The 6,395-nt window shown below is 35.0% G+C and overlaps 1 pseudogene; it reads right to left on the reverse strand.

The window, feature by feature from the left end:
• Positions 1-4,372: 4,372 nt before the first annotated feature.
• On the reverse strand, positions 4,373-5,476 carry LOC147277566 (putative serine/threonine-protein kinase At1g01540 pseudogene; annotated as a pseudogene).
• Positions 5,477-6,395: the final 919 nt, after the last annotated feature.

The following is a 6,395-nucleotide window of genomic DNA, read 5'->3' on the forward strand; positions in this document are numbered from 1 at the left end:
GTATTTGGGAAGTATCTAGAGGGATCCAGGTTTATTTTTTAAGGTCTAATCCTATTTTTGTTGGGATTTTGGGTGCCACATCATTAATGACAACTCATCATAAGAATAATCCAAGTCCAACAAGGAAAGTCTTTACCAAATAAGAAAATGATTTGTTTTTTATTTAAAGGGAGGGAGGAGATCATCATCTTGAGGATTTTTTTTTTTTTTTTAATTTTTTTAATTTTTTTTTTAATTTTTTTTAATTTTTTTTAAGAAGGAAAGACAAGAAGTGGCTGCCATCATTGTTTTCTTCCATCCGTTGTCATAGTTCATAAGTTTTTAATGCTTTCTAGATTTTTAATTATGTTTTCTTTAAACATGAGCCACTAAACTCTTTTTCTAGGGATAGGATGATGCCCTAGCATGAATGTTTATGGTTTTTAATATTTATTCAATGAATTTCTTGTTTCTTTTAGATGAATGCTTAATCACTGTTTTAATTGTTGCTATTTGTTAATTAAGTTCTTTGACTGCGCACCTTAGGGCTTTGCATCTAATAAATTTGAAGTTGAATTTGAGGCTGAGAGGCAATATAATTTGAATTAGCTTCTTGTGGTTGAGTGTGGTAAATTACATTGTTGCTCGAGAGAGAATAATGGTTTGCTTGGTTCTCTTGTTTTCTAGAGCATAATGAATCCTATTTGTTAAATTTGTGTCTGAGAAAGATAAATTGCATGTTAGAGTATACGACCTTTGCCTGAGAAAGAAAGAATCATGCACTTAAGGAAAACTATGGTCTAAGTGTCTGAGAGGAACTTAGATACGAGAATTATCATCTAAAGAATCAAAAAAATTTGTTGAATGTATTAAAACCTAAACTGGATTGCTTGTGGTTGATTCCGAATCCCTAGTTATTCCAATTGACTGTTAAACCATAATCTTTTATTTTCAATAGTTTACTTATTGTTCTTGATCCTTGTTTTTAATTGTTGCGTTTTCATTTGCTCTCATCATAAATCATCACAATAATCTTCTCAAAGTCATTTTTAATTTTCAAGTTGTGTTTATTTTTATTAGATCTAAATAAGGAATTTAAGTTTTTGAATTAAATTAAAAATCCTCGTGGGTACGACAACCCTTTTTCCATATACTATATTACATCCACCCTGTATACTTGCAGGATATTCATCACCAGGACAATACAATCCATCAACTATGAAAGAATCCTCCAACCAAACGAAAAGATCATGTTCATGTAGAATAAAATGATCATGAGTTAAATTATGTGCAACAATATTACCTCTCTTAGACTAAAATGAATAACTCTGTGATTTGCTCCGAGAGCCTTCGAACTCCCTCTACCACTACACCTTCAGGAGCCATACAATCAGCCTCACTTTGAACAAAAAATAAAACAATTTTATGTGGTGGGTATAGATCAATCTCCTTCTATTATAGTTTTCATTTTAAATTCATGCGCAGTGCCTCTAAATGTTACTATCTCAGAGATCATGTGCATGCACAAAACTAGCTAAATGAGAATCTCCTCGAGTAAATAACTTCGAATGAAAATTGAAAGCGACCACAACCAAACCAATTTGAAAAACTAGTTTACAAATTAATACTTAATACTTAAATAATGGGCTAAACTTAGTACTTCAATATTAAGTCGAAGCTAGAAGGAATAACACTGAAAATAAATGTAAACTACACAGCTGTGTGCCTATTAGGGATGTAATTAAGTTTAGCCCATAATTCACCCCCCAACCCATCCAAACCTCATCGATAGGGCAACGCCTGCCCTCATCCATCCCTACCCCCAAGGCCCAGCATAACCTAGCTTACAAGGCTGGATCCGCCCCTGTAATGCTGATGCATTTGGCTATGATATATGTCAACCTAATTCATTTAAATTAGGCCCATGCTACTTGTTGTGCTAATACTTAATCATGGATGTTGTCGTACCAAACCCAATGGTCCTAGTCTAAAACTGGTATGGTGGTATACTAGTATGGGCAACTTTGTATGCACAGTCCCATCTTAGGTTTTTTTTTTGGTCAGTTACATGCAATTTATTATGAAATGAATAATGTTATACTTACCACATTCTTATACCACATTTTTACACAATCTCACGTGTCATTACTTTATTAGACAGAGTTTTTCTTTTCTTTTTTGGGTTTTTATTTTTTACTTTTTAGTATCCAATATATGAATGTCATGTAAGTTGCCCATAAGGTGGTATTAAATTTACTGACTCTAATATTATGGTTTTTAAAATTCTAACTACAATCTAATAATATTTTAACCATTCCAGGTTACATAATATTGGTCAATTATTTTCTATTTTTTTCACACGTACCAGGAGCCAAGCAGTCGGTGGCCATTTTCAAGTGTTCGGTAGTGCATTTTTACTTTTTCGTCAAGTCCTGGTTTGTCGGTTTTATATTAGGTTTTAACTCTCCGCCCAAAATTTCAGAGTTAAAACCTAACATGTAGCCTCCACAAATCTCATTCTATACTCTAGGAAGGTATGAGATTAACTCGTACCCTATAGTCATAACATATGTCTAACTCTAACCAGTTGGACAATTTTATTTCAAAAACAACTCGATAGATTGTAAACATCAAATCGGTCTCTTTTTATTAATAATCCTGGTCGATCTTGGATTCTTGAATTTCATGAACAACTCGACCAGATTCACTTACTTGAAAACATTAGACCATTCTCCTTTTTAAAACAAACCGGTCATACCCTTTTACTTGTGACGGCCTTTTTTGTGTGAAAATACAATCAATCCGGCAAGATTTTCTTGTCATTATAAAACATGACCGGTCAACGACATCCTTTTTTTTTTTTTTTTTTTTCATTGAAACCATTCTTTTGGTACACCATGAAAAAATCAGGTTGTTCCTTTTTTTTTTTTTTTCTAACAAGTCTGGCTGGTTGGTTGCTTTTAGGAATCAATTCGTCTCATTTCGATCAATCTCTTCTAACATATAGCTAATTCTAACGGTTAGCCACCTTTTGATAAAAAACAAACAAGCTGAGCGATTTCCCTTGTAGTGAAAAGCTTGACCGGTCAACATTTTGCTCAAAGGCATTCGAGTCAACCTATTTTATCCAAAGACATTTTGGTCAAAGCCTATTTTTCCCAAAGGCATCCCGGTCAACCTATTTTGCACAAAGGCATTCTGATCAGCCTATTTTTCCTAAAAGCATTCTGATCATCCTATTTTGCTGAAAGGCATTTTGGTCAGCCTATTTTCCTCAAAGGCATTCTGGTCTAACCCAATGGTAACTCGCCCAACCTACCTTACTCAAATTATTTTCGAATCGATATTCTGACCGATGTCAAAATATGGCCCATACATGAAGTTTGGCATTCTAGCAAAGTTTATGAAAATTATAGTTTGGCCTAAAAATCAAATTGATTTTCATGGTAACCATTCAATTGGCTTTAGAAACCTTTATTGTAAGATCGAGCTGTTTCTTGTCAATTAAAACCGATTTCAGGAACGGATACTTATAGTCCCACAAACTATCCATCACACAACTAAATTGATTTTTTTTTTCTTTAGGCCGAAGCATATTTTTGCAGCCACCTCTACCTCTATTAGCTACCTCTTTGAAGCTCAAACATCAGATCGTTTTTTTTTAACGACCTTGAATGCTACTCTTTGTTTTTTCGCCCCACTTTTCCAGCCATATTCTATTGTTTTCCTCTTTTAGTTTAAACCTTGGGGACACTGAGTTAGTGATCAAGTCCTCATGAATACCTAGCCTTTTTTTTTTCTTTTTTTTTTTGGTCACAACAAACAAGAACATATGATGACCTTATTGGGATCTCACCGGCCTAATAATTTAGATAATGACCATTGAGATGGACATTTTCATGGAGACCAAGGAGGTGGCCAACCGTGTTTTAACTCCAAGCGTGAAGCCTTTCATATTTTAAGCATAGAATCTACAATTTTTTTGGCAATGAATTGTGGTACAAACTTCTTGGATCCATGGTGTTTCCAAAAAAAGAAGGGTTTGATGTGGATGTAGAAAGTAGGAGGAGGAGGAGGAGGAAGAAGAGGAGAGAGAGAGAGAGAGAGAGAGAGAGAGAGAGAGAGAAGTAGGGGTGGTGGTGGTGGTGGTGGTGGAGATGGGGATTATGCTTGGAATGATGAAAAAACCCTTGAATGTGTAAACTTGGTACGTATTTTCCTTAATTCAATAATTGGAGTATGCAAGGTATATATAGTGTACAAACTTAACCTAGCTAGCTAGACTTGGAGCACAAGATACAATAAATCTTAATTATATATACAAGAATACAAATCAAGCTAAGAATACCATATATGTAAACTTGGTATTTTTCTTAGTTTAATAATTGGAGTATACAAGGTATATATAGTGTACAAATTTAATCTAACTAGACTTGGAGTACAAGATATAATAAATCTTAATTATACAAGAATACATATAAGCTAGGAAATATGACTAATATTATCACTAACAAAATGATTCTCTTAAGTTTTGTATATGTGTAATTAATTTCATACTGGAATTTGACTTAGCATTTGAACAACTTTCCTCATTTCCGGTCTATCTTTCGGAATAATTGTTACACACAAAGAAGCAATCTTAAAATATTCTTTCACATTGGCTTCATCCAATCTCTCCCATGAAATTTGGGGATCAAGCTTGTTCATTAATCCTCCCAGTTTTGAGTGCTGATCAGGTACCTGACCGTTCACAGTCTCCATCATCAATATACCAAAACTATATACATCGGCCTTTACTGTTGCCTTTGTGCTCCCCTCCTTGTACTCCGGCGCCATGTATGTCAAAGTACCATCAACTTGAGTTGTCACGTGGGAATGTGATGAATCAATCCTTCTAGCGAGCCCAAAATTAGCAATATGAGCCCTAAACTCCGAGTTCAATAATACATTACTGGGCTTAATGTCCCTATGAATAATAGGCTCTTCCAACCCATGCAAATATGCGAGCCCCTCAGCAACATCTCTCACAATCTTTAACCTAGTTTCCCATGATAAAGGTAAACGCAAAAAACTATTGTTTATTTGGTCAGGATATAACCAACTATGAAGATCACCTTTTTCAAAGAACTCTAAAACAAGAACCCTAACTGAGCCCGAGGCGCAATACCCCTGAAGCTTGATGATATTTGGATGTCGAAGCTTACCAAGAGTTTCCACTTCAGCACGAAATTCCCTCTGACGAAAAGCATAGGGGTCGTAATTTTTTAGTGCGACTGTAAGACCATTGGAGAGCTGACCCTAGTAGACTAGATAGTAGGCCGCTTCTCCGATGATAGTGTCCCGAGAGAAGTTATTGTTGGCAGTCATGAGGAGCTCAGCCATGGCGAACTGATCCAACCCTGAAGAAGAAACAGTTAAAGGGCTTAAAATGATGCAAACCCTTAAGGTAATGAAGCTTGGCCATTAAGACGTTATTGGCTTATTGCAAATTGCTTGTGGAAAGAAAGAAAATCCCGAGAGAAGTTATTGTTGGCAGTCATGAGGAGCTCAGCCATGGCGAACTGATCCAACCCTGAAGAAGAAACAGTTAAAGGGCTTAAAATGATGCAAACCCTTAAGGTAATGAAGCTTGGCCATTAAGACGTTATTGGCTTATTGCAAATTGCTTGTGGAAAGAAAGAAAATGAAAATAGTTACCAGAGAGAGAGAGAGAGATCAAGAGAGATTGGAAACTCCAATTTAATTACGGGGAGGAGAAATGGGGTGGCCGGAGTAATGAAGTTAATTAAGGAGCTAGGTTCCTAGTGAAATTAACATATATATATTTAATTGCATATTTGCTTACGTACATCTTCTTTTAATTATTTTTCCTACTGTCCTTGGGTCAGTGTCATTGACCAAAAAATCTTCCCTTTGAACGTTGAACAATTTGAAAGTAATTAAAAAATATGAAATTAAAGTTGCATAAATTTCTAGGAAACAACCAAGCCAATGGTTCCACTGCATCTGCATACCAGTTTTTTTTGTTTCTTATTGCTTTTTCAACAGCTAATAGCATTACAACAAAATAGGTAATCCCAGCATTTTCTATCTAACAGAAGGAAAACGCGTGCACGTGGTGTATTAAGATATTGTCAAAAGTGTCAACTTTCCACGGTTTCCCACCACTATAAGCCCAAACATATTCATTATTTTTCTATATTGGAAGATAGTAAGGTATACCTCTTCCCTAATATTGGAAGAGGTCGCAGGTTGGACTACCATTCCCTTAAATTGAAAAAAAAAAAAAAAAAAAAGGACAATACTTGATACTTCCATATCACCCCAATTGAAGCTTAATTAAAAAGAGCAATTAATTTAACAGTCCAATATAAAATAAGATTGGCATCTTAACAAATAGAAATGGATCCAAATCC

Source organism: Dryas octopetala, chromosome 8, assembly GCF_963921425.1.
Source record: "Dryas octopetala chromosome 8, drDryOcto1.1, whole genome shotgun sequence".
NCBI lineage: Eukaryota > Viridiplantae > Streptophyta > Magnoliopsida > Rosales > Rosaceae > Dryas > Dryas octopetala.